Source organism: Mus pahari, chromosome 3 (assembly GCF_900095145.1).
Source record: "Mus pahari chromosome 3, PAHARI_EIJ_v1.1, whole genome shotgun sequence".
NCBI lineage: Eukaryota > Metazoa > Chordata > Mammalia > Rodentia > Muridae > Mus > Mus pahari.
This window is the reverse complement of record NC_034592.1, coordinates 114,824,940-114,846,607: the sequence shown is the minus strand read 5'-3', so window position 1 is coordinate 114,846,607 and position 21,668 is coordinate 114,824,940.

Below are 21,668 nucleotides of genomic sequence, written 5' to 3'. Positions count from 1 at the left end.
GACGGTTTCCCCTCTGCTGGGGTAGAGGTTACCAGGATGGAGGGGAGAGGGAGTGGGATTGGGATGCATGATGTGAAATTCACAGAGAACCAATATAAAAGTTACACACACACACACACACACACACACACACACACACACACACACACACACATACTCCTGTTTCTTCTTCAATGTTCTCCCTAAAAGTTCCTGATACACCTTCCAAGTGGCTGATCCGATATGCTTCCAAGCTCTGCCCCCCAAACCCTGCCTTCCTTTCTTTCCTCTTTCCCTTGTCTCAAAAATGCCCATTGTCAGTCTCCATGGTCCCCAACTGTGGCCAGAGGGCTACAGAACTGTGAGAACTAAACCAAGCACTTTCATTGTTCAGCCTGCATTCTGTCTCTTGCCACTTGATATTCTCCAAGGATAAAATGTAGACACATCAGGCTATTCTAGAGTTCATGGGATCTCAATCCTCTCCATACACTGCAGTGGCATCTCGGTAGCATTTTTAACAAGTGTTGCAATCTATCATAGGCAATCAGCGTTAGTAATTAAAACACTCTGTGTTAAATACACCACCGTGCTTCCCTGTGCTTCCTGAGGTGTTGTCTGAGCCTTGCCATACTGCTGAAGGAGTGCAGGAGAGGTCCTTCCCATATATGCAGAGATGATACTATAGACCAGAACCTGAAGAGTTAAGTTCCTGGTACACAGTCCAAAGTAAGTCAGAGGCACAGCCAAGAATAGAACAAAGGCTTAAATATCCCTCCCTGCTTCCTGCTACACTATACCTGTGTGTACATTTTTTGATGGAGAGTCAGATGTTATTTTAAGGCTCTCCAAGGCCCTTAACTGACATTTAGTTTTAATTGTGCTGCTGGCAAACTAGATCTACTCTGGTTGCCAAAAGGAGATCTGACCACTTAAGGCACCATGGAGGAAAGTTCTGGAATTGAGTTTTTAATTAGATCGACTAAAGATCAATCAGACATAACTACATGTGAATTTTTAAATTTCTATTTTATAGGCAAATGGAGTTAGCTTTTACCCCTGCACACTGTGTTTACCAACCATCTTCTATTCTCAACTTTCTTCTCTTCTCTTTTCATTTTGATCATCTACTTAGCCCAGAGAACCAATGCTTTATGCAACAGAAACTTGGATTACTGCACTGATTTTATTGTGCAAAAACTCCAGCACCAAAAGCAAGGACACCTTTGTATCTTCTCCTGTTTCCTGCTCCATGCTTAGTAAAGCCAAACTTCCAACACAGGCCTGAGCTAATGAGAGTATGAAATTTAAGAGCTATAGACACAGAAGAGGAAGAAAAATAAGCACTAACATTAAAGTGCCCATAGTATGTGGAGTCCCTGGACTGATGAAAGGTTGTCTCAGTTTCTTTTTCTGTCAATATAAGATAACCTGACTAAAGCAACTTAAGGGGAAAGGAATTTCCTTTAGCTCACAGTTCTGGGTTATAGAGCATCATAGCAGGAAAGTCACCACCAACCAGGAGCAGAAGGCTTGAGAGAGCTTCTCACAGCACATCTCTAATCATGACCAGAGAGTGATGAATGCATCTATATGTACTTTTAGCTCACTTTCTCTACTTTATACAGTTCAGGATCCCAGTAAGGAATGGTACCACCCATAGTGGGCAGATCTTCCCATTCAACCAACATAATCAAGATAACCACCCACAGATTCTTAGAGGCTCATCTCTCAGGTGATTCTAGATTTTTGCCAAGTTAGCAACACAATCACAGAGATGAAGAAAGCCCTATACTTACCATGATTATGGCAAACCATCATCTGCACTATCACTATCTGCTGGTGCCATGTTGCCTGTTATATAAAATCAAGTAGGAGCTCAAAAGGTGAGTAATTGAGCAGATAGTTAACAATTCAGTGTATATATAGTTAATACCAAATATCCTATGGCCTGTAATAGTTAATCTTCATTATCAACTTGACTAAATTCAGTAGGAAGGTATGTTTTCTTTAGGAAGTATACCTGTGTGTGTGTGTGTGTGTGTGTGTGTGTGTGTGTGTGTGTGTGTGTGTGTGTGTGAGAGAGAGACACACACACAGAGAGACAGAGACAGAGAAAAAGAGAGCTTTCAGAACATGCAGAGAGCCATCCCATAAGCTGAACTAAATAAAAAGGAGGAACAGAAGTGAGCACAGCATCTGTCCCTCTTTGCTTTTTGGCAGTGCCACCCTGGAGCAGGTGATACTGGGTTGTGTACAAAAACAAGCCAGTAAGCAGCACTTCTCTGTAGTCTGTATTTTAGTTCCTGCTTGAGATGGACTGTGACATGGAAGTATAAGATTAAATAAAACCTTTCTACCCCAGGTTTGCTTTAGCTAATGGTCTTCATCACTGTAACCATGAAACCAAACTACGACAGAAACTGGTACCAAAGAGCATGCGCTGGTATGATGAATCTGACCATATTGTTTGGGGGAAGGGCTATGGAACGATTTTGGAGCTTTGAGTTAGGAAAGGCCACTGATGCTCAGGGCTTACTGCCTTGAGTTCCTGTCCTGACTTCCCTTAATGATGAACTGTAAACCACAAGATGAAATAAATCCTCTCCATGTTGCTTTTGTTCATGGTGTTTATCACAACAATAGAAAGTAGTCACTAAGAGTTGTAGGCTAGAGATCCCCTAGAATGCTTATTGTGTGAACTTTTCCTGATTGTTAAAAACAAAACAAAACTCAATTTAACCCAGATGGGACACCAACAATAGACACACCTATTATTTCACTCAAGTCCAACTTGGTAAACCAAGGAGTTAACTTGGGTTACCAACAAAGAATGGGTGAAAGATCACGCAAAAGGAGCATGGGTGACCCTTAAACATACACACAACAAACAACAACAACAAAAATCCTAACCCTCTCATCCCATCATAACTGCATAAATGAAGTCACATTCTGCCCTTCCCATCAGTTTGCTTTCTGTCCTCTACATATCCTCAAGGACCTCCTAAGCCCAAGAGGCAAGGTGTAATCAGGACAGAATCACATACAGCTGATGGGAGGAAGGGGCTGCAGGAGGAATATTTGGCTGAAATGTGAATCAAGGATCTGATGACCTTCCCCCATCCCACTTTCTATGAGGGAATGTCAACAGGCCCAAACTTGGGATAGTTCATGGTTGTTCACAGCCTCTTCTGAAGATAGTAATGGCTGTTGTGTTCTGAGGAAGCATTCTACAATGCCATAAGCAAAGCTTAATGGGTCATTCTGGTGGGATTTGATGACCTCAGAATGTCAAAAGGACTATGGATAATGGAGGGGGTCCACCTTACAGTTTCAAAAGAGAACAAAAACTACTGTTAACTGTCCAGAAGCTGTTCAGGTTACAAGTTTGCAAAGAAATTTGGCTGGTTTCTACCCATGTTCTTGGAATTTGAGAGAGGATGAATTTGAAAATAATGTACTGGTTTGTTTAGCAAAGGAAATGCCAAGACAGGACAGGATTTAGGCTGTGGTATGGCTGTCACTTCCTGTTCTTGTCCAGACCCTTTCTGTCTTAAGAAGAAAACACCCAAAGAGCTATGAGTGATCTTGTAGGTACCTTTGAAAAGGAAGATGTATGCAAGCTTGAGGGCCTATTCATGATCCCACTAATAGATCTATTTTGAAAATCTCCAAAATTCAAGTAACAATTGGCTTATAAAATAGGTTATTACCACATTTGTATGAAAAATACCAGAAAGATGAAGCAAAGCTCAAGCACATGCAGTGATATAGTGTCACAAATCATCATCAGCAAGCACATGCAGTGATGCAGTGTCACAAACCATCATCAGCAAGCACATGCAGTGATGCAGTGTCACAAACCATCATCAGCAAGCACGTGCAGTGATGCAGTGTCACAAACCATCACTAGGGAGCATGTACAGTGATGCAGTGTCNTGTCACAAACCATCACCAGGGAGCATGTACAGTGATGCAGTGTCACAAACCATCATCAGCAAGCACGTGCAGTGATGCAGTGTCACAAACCATCATCAGTAAGCACATGCAGTGATGCAGTGTCACAAACCATCACCAGGGAGCATGTGCAGTGATGCAGTGTCACAAATCATCATCAGCGAGAGTAACAAGACACTGAAGTGTCTTCTTTACCAGGCAGCTAAGCTTACTCTTCTGAGAGTAGCGCACTTCCATTTAGTCAGCTCTAAATCAAGAAAAAGGGGCGTGATTGTGAGGACTATATTGAATGGGTTCTTCTTTTTCTTCTGCCAGATACTAGCCTATTGTCATCGTCACAGCCTGCCAGCTGTCCTCACTGTCCTTTCCTCCCATATTACCTTAGAATGTGAGTTGAAATAAATCTTCCCTATTCTGTCATGTGACAGTCACAGATTTCAACTCTTATTGATAATGTGATTTTGTTTTTAGCTATGAAACACAAAGATTTTCTGTGTTGCTCAGACACTTGCCAGTTTTGCCCAGGGATCTTCCCTGCCTGTGATGGATCTTTCTTCATTTGTTTGTGCCTTTCCAGTACTGTGCTATGCATTAAATCACAGCACTGAGAGGTATAACCAACATTTCCAGGAGAGACCCACATAGCAGAGAGAACAGTCATTATTATTTCATGGGTTAAGGACCATGATGTGAGAAAGAATCAGCAGTGTGGGATCGCGAAGCTCAGATGAAAGCTTCCAAAGAGAATCAAAGATCTCTATAGCACACTATAGCACTGGCTGTCATCATTGCTCCATTTGTAAATCGAGCTGTCATCTCTCTTAAAAGATTGATGGTGGCGGCACTAACAACCACAATCACATCTATGTGCTCGTGCCAAAGCTGCTCCCTTCTGACAGCCTGTTTTTGCAACTAGTTATCACAAGTTGGTTCTCTAAGTCATCCCTACAGGAAGAGCTGCACTCTGACATTATGCTCAGAGACAAGTGACTGGAGTGTTGTGCATTGGCCTCAGCACAGTAACTGATCACAGAGTCAGGGCATTTGAACTGGGCTCCAGGATTTGCTCCAGCATAGTTTTGTGGCCTGATCAAGGAGAGAGTGTATGATGAATGACTATGGATTCTCTCGAACCAGTCTTGCCTGATGTTTTTGCTTGCACGTTTAGCATTTTCCTCTCCCAATAGCGCTTGTTTACAAAGATGTATGGGGCTAAAACAAATAGTAAAAATTATTTGTCTTAATTAGACTGTGCCACTTGAGACAAGATTTCAATTTTAGGTAGTGCAGGGCCGAGGATATGAGCAGGGGTGTGGAGCAGAGAGACAGAGATGGAGCAGGAGCCAAAGCAGAGAGCAGTATTAGGATGGCTCCCCAAGAAGGCCTCATCCAAATGGGAAAATCTGATTTCAGGTATGTAGCACATGTCTGGGGTTATCTATCCTGCCTAGCCTATGGCCTCTAGTTAACAACACACACCACAGACTGGGGAAATGGCCAGGAAAAGAGGCTTATTTTCAGTTCTGGATAACAAGTTTGAGAAACACAGTGTCTCTTTAGAACATATTTATTTCTGCCAGGCTAGTCAGATAAGCCCTGGCCCCGACTCTCGCCTTCACCCTTGTGACACTGGCCAAAGCTTTCCTGGGCACATCTTCCCACCCTTTCTAAAGCTCCTCTCCAGTCCTTCTCAACATGACTGCTTGTCCTGTGGGCACTTGCAAATAGCATAGCTGTTTCTCTTCCTCTTTTCCGTCTTCCTACAGCTTGCCTACCTGTTGTTTTTCCTCTTAAACTCTAATAAAATTGTCCCCAAGCTTCCTTTTGATTTTATTTACTTTTTATTAATGAAGCCAAGAACCCCAAATTTCTTCAGTGACATGGCCACATTGAATAATTTTTTTTCCTTTTTGCTATTATGTGTTTAATTGGCCTAACAAGGACGGGTTGCAAAAATTGGTAGCTATTTGGGGTTCACTCAAGCTATGACCCTAATGACAGATGTAAGGCCTGGGTGAAGGTAAAGACGTCCCCCTGCTTAGGGCTTTTTTAAATAAAAGAAATTTCCTTGGAACAGTGCATAACATCTTACCCCTCAGTGGCCAACTTTGGTGTGTGGTGGTTTGAATGAGAACGGCCCCCACAGACTTGAACACTTGAATGTTTGGTCCCCAGCTGGTGAAGTTGTTTGGGAAGGACTAGAAAATGTAGCCGTGGAGGAGGAGGTGTGTGGGGTGCAGGCTTTGGTTTCAAGAGAGTTATGCCTTTCCCACGGTCTCTCTGTCTCCTTGCATATCGAGATGTGAGCTCTCAGCTACTGCTCCAGTGCCATGGCTACCAGCTGTTATGCTCGCGCCATGATGGTCATGAGCTCTGACCTCTCAATCCTTGGGCGACAGATAAACTCTCTTCTGTAAGTTGCCTTGGTCATGATGTTTTGTCACAGAAATAGAAAAGTAATTAGGGCATGTGGGTTGCAAGTCCTCCTCTATGATCTCTAACCTGAGGACTTTAACCACCGTCACATATCTTTAGGCTTTGGAGAGTTGATGGCTCAGACCAATTCACAGGTTCTTGGAGAATCCAAGTCTATTTTGCATTTCAGAATCATTTAAAAACTTGTCCACATATAACTTTTACACCTACATGGTAAGATGTATAGCTAGGTATTTATATCTGTATTACTAATAAAAAGAAAAATATTATATTTTATATCTATTAGCTTCTTGAAATATTTTTTTTAAAGATTTATTTATTTATTATACGTAAGTACACTGTAGCTGTCTTCAGACACTCCAGAAGAGGGCGTCAGATCTTGTTACGATGGTTGTGAGCCACCATGTGGTTGCTGGGATTTGAACTCCGGACCTTTGGAAGAACAGTCGGGTGCTCTTACCCACTGAGCCATCTCACCAGCCCAAAATATTTTTAATATATAATATTTTTATCATATTCTTTCTACTCCCCTAGCCTCTCCTAAGTCCTCCCCACCTTCCAACCCACCCAGCTTCATGTTCTTCCTCTCTCATACAAAAATAGAAATAAAAAACAAATAAAATAAATGCCATCAACAAACAAACAAACAAACAAAAAAGACAAAAGCTACCAAAACAAAGCACATAAAAACATAGAGTCTATTCTGTGTTGGTTAACTATTCCTGAGCATGGGGCCTGCCCCATGGGTCTGATACTCAGTGTCACTACGCTGGAAAAAAAAATCTATTATTTCCTAACTCTCAGTGGGTATAAATTGCAAATAGACTCTTAGTTAGGGTGGGGTATTGTGTCTACCTCCCCCTCTCTGTTCGGGGAACTGTGTCTGGCTTGAACTTGTATAGGTTTTCTCTCTACTGTCGCAATACTGTGAGCTCACGTGTGCATCAGGTCTGGATGATGTTGTTTCCTTAGAGTCATCTAGCGCCTTTTACAATCTTCCTGCTTCCTCCCCTAAATAGATGGATCTACAAGCCTTGAGAGGAGGGGTGTGATAATAGCATTCCACTTAGGGATGAGTGTTCCAAGGTCTCTCACTCTATGCATTTTTCTGTTGTGGTCTCCATGTTGATTACCGTCTATGACAAAAACAAGCTTCTTTGATGAGGGTCAGTGATGACTAAGGGTATGGCAGTATGTCACCAGGAGTCTTTTATCGCTGTGTTCACTTAGTAGAATAGTACTATGGGTTTCCCCCTAGGTTCATGGCCTACCTAGTCTCAGATTCTTGGATACTTTAGCAGTGTCAGGTATGGGTTCCATATAATGGAGTATTTCTTAAATATTAAAAAAAAAAGGTTGGTTACTCCCACATTTGTGCCCTTATTACACCAGCATAGTTTACAGGCAGGTTGCTATTGTAGGTCATAGCTAGTGTTCATAGCTAGTTAATATTGATGATTACTTTGCTTATCTGGTAGTGTGCATAGTACCACCTTCTAGTACCATGAGTAGAATGAGGCTTCTAATTGGGCACTAATTCAGTTTCTCAGTGTTCAATGACAAGTGATGCCTTCAATAATAGGATCTTACCATTGGATTATAGAAGGTAAACAATACCATTGGCAATAACATGTAATATTTTGCAGGGTGTCTATGAGGCCCACTTTTTCCAATAAGTCAATAATATTTAAACATTCTTCATACTGAGAGTTTTACTTGGAAGCATAAGATATTTATTTGGGGCACTGACTCTCCCATTATATGGTAATTCACACACACACACACACACACACACACACACACACACACACACGGAAGCTTCTGATGTAGTAGGTTTCTATATGGCTTTTCCAAAGGCGATATAGATGTTGGTTACTACTGTCCCTTCTTTATCCGGACTTCCCATTCACTGCCCCATTTAATCTTCCTATTCTAATTTTACCTTCCCCCCCCTTTTTTCTAGTTTCCCCTTTATCTCTTTAGAACACTATACTCTATTTTCCCTTCCTTGGAAGATTCTTCTCCTTCACTCTGATCCCTTACAAGCTACTACCTAACCTCTGTGGTTACTCTAAATGAAACACACATACCTGAAGCGTAAAAGCTAACATTCACATATAAGAAAAAACAAGCAATATTTGGGGGTTACCTCAGTCAACATGGATATTTCTAGCTCCCTCCATTTACCTGTAATTTTAATTTTTCTTAACAGCTGAATAATATCCCATTGTATAAATGCACCACATTTTTATGATCCACCATCAGGTGATGGACATCTAAGCTGTTTCCAATCTCTGGCTCTCATAAATAGAGTGCCTATATTGCATTGGGGGGCTTACTGTCGTAGGGCTGCTGTCTTCTAGAGGAGATACATTGTCTTAGTTGTTTGCATTTGTGTTTTTGTGCTGGGATCTAGGCTTCTGGAATTATGATGTTTGTGGTGTTTCTTGATGGACATAACTGATCTTGCCTTTGCCAGGTGGGAGTTCTGTTCTTTGGTTGCTGTTGCACCAATCTGACAGGTTGTGTAGTCTCTAAGCAGTCCCAGCCTGGTGCAGTAGGTGGGATAGGTGTCAGGCCAGCAGGCAGAGGAAGAGGATTGACTCTGGAGGTCTTTTAAGCAGGACTTAGCATCCAGATCCATGGAGGGTGGCAGAGGCAAAGCTAGTGGTACCTTGGCTCTGGCCATGGATGACAGTGTCCAAAGGGGATGGAGATGGTCTAGGAGAAAGTGCTGAGGTAGGAAGACAGCAGGTGCTCCAGAGAGATCAGAATGGAGGAGGGAGAGGAAGACATGATAACCCACCTTGATCCCGGCTGGTATGACTGGTGGAGAGCAATTCTGGCATCATCGAGGATTCACAAAAGAATAGAGATAGGCTAGGGGGAATGGCTGGAAAGGGCAGTGAAGAAGAATTGGAGGAACCTTGTATCTACATCATGAGGCCACATTCCCAGGAGATGGATATGAGCTGGAAGGAGGGGCTCAGACAGGAAGCAACAGGAAGTCTAAGAGTACTCCAGAGAATCCAGAATGAAGCATTGGGAAGAGAGCACGGATAACCTACCTGGACCCCACTCCACCAAGTGTGGGGCCTGTGAGATCCCAAGTAGGGAGTGGCTTTGCAGTTCTGTGGGGAGTCACAAAGAAAAGGAGATGGGTTAGGAGAAATCACATTGCATCTTTTAATTCATTGCTACTGTGTTACATGAAAGCTGTATATTTATATAGAATAACTTTTGTAGTTCTTATGTTAATCACAATCACTTTTTGTTTATAAAAATTTTGACTTAGTTTTCCTAGTGTTCCTAGGTAAATCTGTATTATACACAAAGGGTAATACCTTCCCCCTCGTATATACATGAAGTCCCATTGTTTGGTTCAGTGGAACTGGATTATATCTTAATTTTTAGCAAAATGTTAAATGGAAGATGTAATGGTGAGTGTACCTGAACACAAAGAACTCTGGCCAGAATCGAAGTGGGTGAAGGTTTCCCATTCATCATTTGGAAAAGAGCCTGGAAATCTCACTCCCCCAAAATGACCATTTTGAACTGAATGTCTATCTCTATTTACTTGATCTCTAACTTGAATAAATTAGTCTCATCCATCCATTTCTGTCTCCCAGGTTTTGTTAGAGGCAAGTGGTAGAGTAACATTTCTGGAAAGAGTGAAGATATCTTAAAGTCAGACACATTGGCTATCAGACAACTGAATCTGTGGACACTAAGCAATGTGGGGAGAGGGGAAGGATGAAGCCTGGTGCCCACCAGAGAAGGGACTGCTTGCCAGGAAGAGAAGTCACACAGTGCTGATAGCTTGCAGGACAGACTGGGATCTAGAGCAGAAACAAGGATGAGTCAATGATGTGTAGGAAAAATGCCTTGACAAGGGCAGCTTAGTTAAACCTCTTCACCCTCCAAAGAAACCTAAACTTCATGCCAGTTCTCCTTAGACAGACTTGAGGGTCACTGGACTTCTCTCTTGGCTATTCTTCACAATGGGGCCATGTTGAATAAGTCTCTACTCTTTGCTTTTAACTTTTACCTCTCTTTAATTGGTCCAGCAAGGAATGGGTGACCCGAGATCATTCAGGTTGCTAGGGTGCAGGATTGGACTCTTAAAACTCCAGTGAGAATTTTGTCATGCCAAGGCAGGAATGAGGACTACACTTTGGATCAGTCATTCACAGCCAGTTGACTCCCAATAGAGAAGTGTTGGAATGGTCCCTATGGTTGTTTGAATAAGAGTGACCCATAGGCTTCTTTGAATGCTTAGTCATCAGGGAGTGACACTACTTAAGAAGTATTGGTGTGGCCTTGTTGGAGGAAATGTGTCATGGGGGGTGGGCTTTGAGGTTTCAAAAGCCCAATCAAGGCCCAGTGTCACTCTTTTTTCCTGTTGCCTGTGGATCTGGATGTAGAACTCTCAGTTTCCTTCCTAGCACCGTGTCTGCCTGCCTGCTGCCATGCTTCCCACCATGATGATAGTGAACAAAACCACTGAAACTGTAGGCAAGATCCAATTTTGTTCTCTTTTATAAGAGTCTCCATGATCATGGCATCTCTTCGCAGCAATCATAACCATAACTAAGAGTTCCTCCCACACAGCTGCCGTAGTCATTTTATGCCAGGGACTTTGCCGTAATTTCTAAACGTCAGCATCAGCTGCATTGTACCTGTTTGCTAAGTAAAGCAATGAGTGTTGGGATTCGATGGGCTCTGAAGTCTGACCCTTGGTAAGCTTCCCCTTGATTGGCATGTGTATTGATTACTTTTCTCATTGCTCATACAAAATACCTGAGAAAAGTGAAATGGACAAAGGGGGGGGGGAGGTTATCATTGAGTATGACAGAGATTTTCTTGTCTTAGGTGAGATTAACCCAGGGGTTTATGGTCACAGAAAATCAATGGTCACCAGACAAATGGCTTCCAGGTCCTTTGTCTCTGAACTCAAAGAATAGGTCTCATGGGCAGCAGAAAGGGACTCCCATCATAGGGATGAGTCTGAGAGAAAGCAAGCAGGCAGAGCTCCGTATAACAGGAGTGGCTTCTTCTGAAAGTTGCCTCCAAGGGTCTCTGTTTACAAGGCTTTACTGCGTTGAGGCATGGGGAGTTAGTTTATCAGTCCAGTTGTCCTGCCCATGAACGGTTCTAATTCCTCTCTGTGGTGGTCTGAACTCAAATGGCCTCAAGAGGCTCCTGTATTTGAATACATGATCTTTAGCTGGTAGAACTGTTTGAGACGGGTTAGGAGGTGTGGCTTCATTGGAGCAGGTGTGTCATTGCAGGTGAGTTTGATGTTTCAAAAGGCCATTCCATTCCAAGTTAGCTCTCTCTACCGCCTGCTTGTGGATCAAGATGTGAACTCTCACAAAATCCAACACCCCTTCATGATAAAAGTCTTAGAAAGATTGGGAATTCAAGGCCCATACCTAAACATGATAAAAGCAATTTACAGCAAACCAGTAGNTCCTTGGTCTTCCAAACTCTATATGACCTAGCACAAGGCAAGGCCTGGGCCAAGTAGTGGGAGTGGGTGGGTAGGGGAACAGAGGTGGGGGGAGGGATATGGGAAACTTTCGGGATAGCATTTGAAATGTAAATAAAGAAAATAATAATAATAAAAAAAAGATGTGAACTCTCAGCTACTGCTCCAGCGTGATGCCTGTTTGCCTGCTGCCATGCTCCCCACATGATGGTCATAGGCTCTAACCCTCTGAAACCTTAAACCCCAAATAAACTCTTTCTTCTATTAGTTGCCTTGGCCATGGTATCTTTCCATGTCAATACAAAAGTAACAAAGAAATGCTCTATCCAGGTGACTAAACTGGAGTGTCACACACATACATATTCAAGAGCCAACGAAGTCTATGGTCATGCATAGTTTACAGGTATGTTTTCTTTAGGAGGCTATATAAAAGGAGAGAGAATAACAAGAAACCAGATTATGAAGCAGTTCTAGAAGCAGTTCCAAATGTTTCTAGCATTTCTGGCCTCCAGCCAAAACAGAGTCGCTAATAAGGACAAGAACATTTTCAGCTTCCGGGAAAGACAAAACACGTTGTCAAGGACAAGAACTAGAAATGCTTGTTTTGAAGTCCCTGTCTTACACTGCCTGACCAGTTTCTTTCTGCTGTTCCCATCAAAAGCAGCTGAGAGGGAGAGGATCTTATTTCACTCACTGCTTAAGCTTGCAGCCCATGGTGGGGAAAGAAGGGCGGCAGTTGTCATTCATAAAAATAATGTGGAGCCTATAGAGATGACTTGGTGGCTAACAGTACACTGCTCTTGCAGAGGCCACAAAGTTTGGGTCCCAGCACCCATATCAGATAGCCCACAGTCCAGTTCCAGAGGAGCCAATGTCCTCCTCTGGCCCTGATGCGCATCGCCCTCACATGCACACCACACCACACCCCCACTCAACAGGCACATATAGTTTAAACATAAAGCAATTTATGGCAATTTTTTTCTTTTATGCATTCTGGAATAGTGAAAATAACTTTGTGATGACCAATTCTTTAGAAATTTAGTAGGAATATTAAAAGAAATCATCTGACTGCTGTGCATTTCCTGTACACAGGCTTATTCGTTAAAAGCTGTTATTGTTTGACAGAGAGAGTTGTATAGGACATTTCAGCCACTCCACTTCTGATCCCCTTCCTCCTCCCACTGCAACACTTCTTCACCAATCTTTCCACCACACTCTTGCACGTGTTCTGCTTGTGTGTAGTCCACTAAGTGTAGAGTTTCAAGCCTGAGCACAGGTAGGAGGTTATTCACTGGCACCGGGGCAACTTATCAGTAGTTACCCCACTGAAGAAGACATCCCCTTTCCTAACAACTGTGGATTGTCAATAATCCCTTAAGGGGGCAGCAGGACCTCATGGTCCTTCCTCCATTCTTGATGAAACGGTGACAGACTCAGTCGCGTGTGGATCTCACGTAGATAACCACAGCTGTATGTGTCCATAAGTGTAAGGACTACGTCATAGCCGCTGATAGCTTTTTTTTTTTTTTTTTTTTTAAATTGAAACAAGGTTTCTCTACACAGCTCTGTGTATCCTGGAACTTGTATGTAGACCAGGCTGGTCTCAAACTCACAGAGATATGCCTGCCTCTGCCTACCAGGTATTGGCTTTAAAGGCAAGTGCCACTATGCCCAGCTCTGGGACATTTTTTTCCCTGCACATTTCTTTGTACTCTGGCTCTTACATCCTTTCTTCTCTCCTTTTGTGATGTTCCCTGTGCCTCATGAGGTATTACATCTGTTTTATTTAAGGACAAGCATCCCATTATCATTTATTTTCAGCACCTTGACCAATTATTGGTTTCTGCATTAATAGCTACCTGCTGTAGTAAAAAAAGTTTCTCTGATGAAGGCTGGGTACAGCATAAATCTATGGATTTAAGTATGGTGATTTATGAAGTAGTGTGACAATGTAACAAAATGTAGTGTGGCAATGTGGCAAAATAATACCAGTAGGTTCTCGTGGAATCCGTGACTTCCTTAAGCACAGGGTCTTGACCAAGTGTGTGGAACTAGATCAGGGTTCCCTCTTGTGGAATCCTGTCAGTATCTCTGGCACCTAAGGTGCCTGCCAGTATTTGTGAAAGAGCTGCTGCAAAGCATTGTGGCCTGAGCAGTGGCTAGATTCTAATATTACTTTCTTACAAAACCGTTGATGCCTTTCTCCCTCAGCAGCCTACACAGCACAATCTGGCCCCATGGAAGACAGCCAGCAGGGAAGAAGCTTGCAGCTCAGGTCCAGCTTGATGTCTCTATGTCTTACGGCCACCATATGTGTTGTCTTCAGCAGTAGGGTCTTACCATCAGGTTCTGGTGGGCAATTAAGAGCAAGAACCCATATTGTTTTAGAGGCTTCTGGGGCCTCCCTGGTCAAGACCTTATTGTGTGATGTGCTATAACTGGCTTGGGATTTCTCTTAAATAGTTCATGGCTTCTAAGTGAAGCATTATCCATTCATAAAGTGTACCTCGATTTAAATTCATCTTTTAGATAGTATTTTTAATGGGTTTATAAAATAAAAGGTTTTCATTTGACTTTCCCACATGTCCTTATTGTGGGTATTCACCAATTCTTTGCTGAGCCACCTGCCTCCTTGTTTAGACCTTTCTACCCCCCAATATTATTCTGACCCTCATTTCCATCTCCGGTGTATTCTGCCATAGCCCTCCTCCCTCTAACGACTCCTTTATGTCTTTCTTGTTGTAATCACACTCAATGTTAAGCACAATAGTACAAATTTTACAACTATGATCTGAATATAAGTAAGACCAAGTGTGTGCTGGTTAACTTTTATCAACTGGACACAAACACATGCCTGGGAAGAAGGAGCCTCCACTGAGGTTCTGCCACCATCAGATTGGCCTGTTGGCATACTCAGAAGTTTTTTTCTTCATTAATGGGCACAGGAAGGCCCAGCCCACTGACCGTGGTGGTATCACCTACATTTTGGAACTGAGGTGGATAAATTGAGGCCAAATGTTGGAAAGATTTTGATTTTCAACATGTTGTCAAGTTGTTTATGGAATCAAGCCCATCCCTGTTTTTTGTTTGTTTTTTTGTTTGTTTGTTTTTCGAGACAGGGTTTCTCTGTGCAGCCCCGACTGTCCCAGAACTCACTCTGTAGACCAGGCTGTCCTTGAACTCAGAAATCCACCTGCCTCTGCCTCCCAAGTGCTGGAATCAAAGGCATGTGCCACCACTGCCTGGCCAAGCCCAAAATTTATACCAAAATTGACAATGAAAATTGAGCAGAAATGAGTGAATGGGATGAAAATGTTTGCTGGATTTAATGGTTCATTTAAATGAGATGAGCATTTGATTTTAAGATGAAAAGCAACTTATTCATGCAATCAAAACAGCATGCCAAATGAAACTGAAATTAGAGCAAGCTCATGTTTAGACAAACAATTCTATGCATTTTGACACACTGGATAAGCATAGTCCACAAAAGAGGGCTGGGAGGTAAATAACGTAGCATTGTTTTTCCATTTGATAGGAGAATTTACGAACAGATTTCAAGATTCCCAGGAGATCAACATTCGGTATATGGTATCTCTGACATTAGTTAGAGATAAATTTGATAACGTCAATTTTCATTTTTCTAATGTCTCTTTGCTAGACAGGCCCTATCTTCTCAGAGACAAACAGCTTTCACTTTGCAGTCATGTCATCCCTGTTTGCCAGTGCCTACATTTGTGAGCAACTATTTTTTAAGAATGAAGCACAATGAAATTAAATTCAAAATATCTGATGAGCACCACTAGAGTTCACTGAGAACTGTGACTATCCATCGAGCCAGGTATTGATCTCAGTGTCAGAAATACAATGTCAAATGTCCCACTAGGCTTATGTGCCTCCTTCACTTTTACAATTAAAATGTAAAAATCCCCTAAAAGTTTTATTGCTTGTACCATTTACTCAATAATAAAACAACCGTAAAATAAAAGAACATAAAGAAATAAAGGAAATAAAGGGAGACTTACTTTATAATTTTAGGATTGGGGAAAATGTCTGAAATAGTAATGGTAAAATAAAATGTTGTCACATGACACTGGGTCAATAATACAAACCTACCACATAGTCAAAATACCATATAAAAAATGAAAAGACAATTGAAAAATTTCTACAAGTTATAACTCAGAAAAATGCTTAGTCTTCCTATAATGGAAAGTGCTACTGGAAACAAGAAAGACAATATCAACAAACCAATAAAAAAATTGATCAAAAGAGGGTTTGGAGAGATGGCTCATCAATTAAGAACATTTGCAGCTCTTCCAGAGGGCCCGGGTTAGGTTTCCAGCACCCTCATTGGGTAGCTCACAAACACCTGTGTAACTCAGGTTCTAGGAAATCTGATGCCCACTTCTGGCCTTCATGCACATATGAAAACACAGACATAAACATAATTAAAAACAAGTCTTTTTAAAAGTGATCAAAAGAAATGAAGAAAATTCATCATGAAGTAAATGGTTCTTAAAATATGGAAAGATGCCCAGCTTTACTCCTAACAGAAGAATCTACATTAAAGCTAAGTTGAAGTCACTTTGAGGTTGCCCTCTTTGCTTTCCATCCTTCCTTCAAGCCATATGTTATACTCAGATTAAGTATTGTTCTGATTTCACATCATTAAGCGTATACAAACATTGCATTACTCACAGTTGCATACTGCAGCGTATTAGTGTGACATTTCTTATTTTACTTTTTGGTTTTCTCCAAAGTTAATAATTTCTTTTTACTAGTTCAGAATTTTTTATTAACTTTTAATCTTTCTGATAGCTTTCCTCAAAACCCCCACTAGCCTCTTAGTGTATTTGTCCACAAAGTTAATAACATTAAATAACGGATCATTTCTACTTCTCTTAGAGACATAGAGACATATTCTCTGGGAATGCCCAGTCTCCCTCCCTCTCTCTCTCTCTCTCTCTCTCTCTCTCTCTCTCTTCTGAACTAGGGATAGCCATATCCCAAGGTTTCTCTTCCCTATTACCTCCAATCTCCACTCCTCTGAAGGAGTTGTGTTACTAGGGCCACATGCTTTGTTGGAGCAGAGACTAGGGACTTGATCAAGAGGGTGAGCATAGAGATCCACTTCAGGAGCTTGTGAACTTGCCTGGACACTGTTCACGTGAGATCTCATCTCTAATCCACAGCGGCAAGCAACACCTCTGCATGAGGGAGAGAATGTGGTGAGTGCAATATCTGAAAAAAGGTGGTGTGAGTGAAAACACAAACATATTTGGAAAAGTATATTGTGGTCATAGATGGCTTTTATCTTGGACTTTGCCACTTCCAGAGTCAACTGTGTCACCTTTAGTGTGTTCAGTACCAAGTACCGGATCATCCCAGCTGGATTATCTGGGCTGCGGCAGATCTGTCAAGAGTCTCAGGCTGAAAAGGTTCTAGAGGGAGCCAGGGATGATATAACTAAGGCAGGTCTTTGGACTGCTACTGTAGTCTGTCATTGAGTCCCCCTGTAGGCAGGCAGAGAGCCTTGTTGTCATTAAAAGTTGACAAAAGGCACAAATATCTTCCTCTATTGACTCAGAGTTCCAGACTCCTTCTCTAAATAAATCCCTTGATAGCTGTTTTGACACTTAATTTAAACTTCCAATATTATCCTCAGGTTAAAAAGAGCATCAATCAGCATTCCAAGAAAGTTGATTCAACCTTTGAATCCAGCTTGGACAAACCAAGGCTCAGGAGGGAAGCATCAATGTCATAGAAAGAAGGAAGTGTCAGATACAATCTCCTAGGAAGAAATGAAGGATAGACGTAAGAAAGCATGGGGTTCCATAGACTATTTAGGGGTTGTTCAACAGGCCAGGGCTAGACCCTTCTGCAATAAACACTCACTCATGTTGAAATGAAATGTTCATGGCTCTTCCCTCTGGAATGACCATGAAATGCGGGGTGGGTTGACCTTGTTAGCAGGCATTCAGATGGAATGTGACCCATGACATTTTTCTACAAGCATTCACTGCTGGAGCAGAAGGTTAAAGGGCATATTTTCTTCTCTCAAAGAATTCACAATTTAGGAGATACAGATAAGTTAGCAACATAAAATCAGATGAAACCAGGACTGCATGAAAGAACCAGAGAAATGCCTTCTGCCTGGGAGACAGAAGGATTCCCAGCAGACTTGGAATCTGTTACTTGGCAGCTTTAAAGTGTGCCCCAAAACTCATGTGCTAAAGCAGTGGTTTCAACCCTCCTAACACTGCAACACTCATATGGTGACCCCCAATTATAAAATTATTTTCATACATCATAACCGTAATTTTGTTACTGTTATGAATCATAACATATATATCTGTGCTTTTCAATGGTCTTATGTGACTCCTGTGTAAGGGTTATTCAATTCCCAAAGGGGTCATGACCCACAGGTTGAGGACTACTTTACTAAAGGCTGTACCATGTCACCGGGACAACTACTTAAGGAAGTAGAGATCAATGGAAGGAAGGTAGATACTGGGACTCTACTTGTTCTCTTTCTCGTCCCACCCCATGCCTACCCCATCTCACCCCATCCTGTGCCTGCCTTCTCCTTTCCTCTAGGTTCTGTTTTGCTGAGGAGTTCTTTCTACACTTTGCATCTCTGTATAGTTCTCCAAATTGAGCAACTTAGCTAAATAAAAAACTCCAGCCTCTATGAATTTTCATCTCTGGGTACTAGAAATCAGTCATAATAAAAAATTGGCACTTAATCTTTTGTGCAAAGTTTGATATTTAGGCACAAATACCAGTGTGACTTTTTCTTTAAGAGTTAGAAGTATCGGCCAAGAAATCTTCAATTGGGGATATTTTCCTTTAATGTGCTTGTGGTGATTTTGACATTATTAGAAGGTGTGGCCTTGTTGGAGTAGGTATAGCCTTATAGAGGAAGTATGTCACTGTGTAGGCAGGCTTTGAGGTCTTCTACAGCTCAAGCTCTGCTCAGTGTGGAAGAAAGTGTCTTGGCTCTTTTGGGATCAAGATGTAGAACTTTCAGCTCCTTCTCCAGCACCATGCTTCCTGCTATGATGATAATGAACTGTACCCCTGAAACTGTAAGCCAGCCCCAACTAAATGTTTGCCTTTATAAGAGTTGCCTTGGTCAAGGTGTCTCTTCATAGCAATAAAACCCAAACTATGATAGAAGTTGGCACCAGGGTCTGGGGTATTGTGATAGGTTTGGAGGAATGTGAACTTTTGGGACTTTGGATTTGGACAGCAATGGAATGCTTTAAATGGGGCTCAATGGACCAGCCTAGAAGGAATATAGAAGAAATTGGTGCTAAGGGTGATTTAACTCTGAAGGTCTGGCTCAGAAGTTTCAGAAGAGAAGAATTTTAATATGTTGCCTAGAGATCATTCTTGTGATATTTTGGTGAAGACAGTCACTGCTTTTTGCCTTAGTCTGTAGAGTCTGCCTGAGGCTAAGGTAAAAAGATTTAGATTAATTGCATTGACAAAGAAAGTCTCAAAAAACAAACAAAGTTACAAAAAAAAAACAACCCTGGTTTAGACTTTATCCTGTGGTTCATTCTTATGAGGAACATTTTGATCAAACATAGCAAGCTTAGAAATGAAAAATACAAAATGCCTGGTTTAAATTTATTAAAGGGGCACCAGGAAGTAGGATGGAGCTAAATCCTGACTTCAAGGATAATAAATATATTTAAGGGAGTGGTAACTTCATGGCAAGATCCCACCCAGTTAAGCTTATTGTTTATGCCTTCAGTTCAGTGAGGGGTAGTTAATACCATGTTATATGTTCTTATGACCTGGCTATTGTTTTTATTTGGACATAAGATATGATTATGTCTCAAATTTACAAGGGAAGGATAGATTGTGGTGGCTATTCTCAGTTGTCAACTTGACTACATCTGGAATGAACTACAATCCAGAACTTATAAAGATATTGTGAAAAGGTAAAGAAAGCCTTAGGTCCAGGCATGGTTGTACACATCTTTAATCCCAGCACTCAGGAGACAGAGGCATACAGATCTCTGAGTTCAAAATTAATCTACAGAGTAAGTTCCAGGACAGCAAAGCTTAGGCAGCAAAGGAGTTGGGATTTTGGAATGGTAATGTAAATCTCATGATGTTGGAAGTATGTGATCTACTTTTTTGATTTTGATTTTATAGGAATTATAGTTAAAAAATTGCATGAATCTCAGAAAAGACTTTGAACTTTTAAACATAGTTGAAACTGTGATAGACCATAGGGACTTTTGAAGTTGGACTAAATGTATTTTGTATTATGCTATGGCTACGTATAACCTCCATAGACTCATATGTTTGAAAAGCCTATGGGAGCCAGGGAGTATAATGTGGTGGTTTGAATATGGGTGGCCCATGGGAAGTGGCACTAATAGGTGTGGCCTTAATGAAATAGGTGTGGGCTTGTTGGAGGAAGTACATCATGGTGTAGGTGGGCTTTGAGGTCTCTTAGTGCTCAAGCCTCACTCAGAGTTGAAGAGAACCTCCTTTTGGTTGTCCATGGAAGAAAGTCTTCTGACTGCCTTCAGATCAAGATGTAGAACTCTCAGCTCCTTCTCCAGCACTATGTCTGTCTGCATGTTGTCATGCTTCCCATCATGATGATAATGGACTGAACCTCTGAAACTGTAAACCAGCTCCAGTGAAATGTTTGCCTTTATAAGAGTTGCCTTGGTCATGGTGTCTCTTCACAGCAATCCAAACTAAGACAGTGCCCAAGTGAGACATTTTATTCTAATGATCTCCTAAATAAACTATTGGGTTCTACTTGCTCAAGTGAGACTTTCAAAATCTAAAATTCAGGTGATTCTTTAAGAAGTTTCTTGTTCCACTGACTTGATTCCAATATGTCATCAATTTTCACAGTATACTATTGACTAAGGATGGGGAGATGACAGACCTATTTTTAAGGTATGAAATACATCACAGATACATCACAGATAGTATTTGTATATAGAATTTGGCTTAGTGTAAATCTATGTTAAAATATTAGGACAATTACTGAAAAACTTTTTAAAAAAAGGAATTCCTGATAGTCTGAGAAAAGAGAGAAAATGTTTAATTAAAACCATAAATGAAATAACAAGAAGATAGAAACAGAAAAAAGACAATAATAATCAATACAAAATAGTAATAATATGACAGATCTCAAACTTCTATGTCAATAATCACCTTACCATCTGGTGTATGCTGGTGCTATGTTGTTAGATTCACATACCAAGAGATGGTATGTAGACATTGATAATATTCATCATACAATGCTCCTTGTCTTTCTCAGTGTTAATTGCTGTGAAGAGACACCATGACCACAGCAGCTCTTATAAAGGAAAGCAGTTAACTGGGCTTGCTTATGATTTCAGAGTTTTAGTCCATTGTCATTATGGCAGGGAACATGAATGGATGCAGGCAGACATGGTGCTGGAGAGGTATTTGAGAGTTCTATATCCTGGTCCACAGGCATCAAGAAGATGCCTGGTTTGAACTTTTGAAAACCCAAAGCTCACCCCCAGTGAAACACTTCCTCCAACAATGCCAAACCCATGCAACAAAGCCACACCTCCTAATCCCTCTCAAGTAGTACCACTAAGCATTCAAATATATGAGCCTATGGGGGGCCATTGTAACTTAAGCCACAACACTACTCTTTAATTCCTAGTAACTTTCTGTGTTCTAAAGCTCACTTATGTACGAAATTAGCACAGTTTATTCAATTTCTTTTGATTGGTGTCAGTGTAGTATATATTAGTACATCCTTTTATTTATAATCTATATGTGCCTTTATATT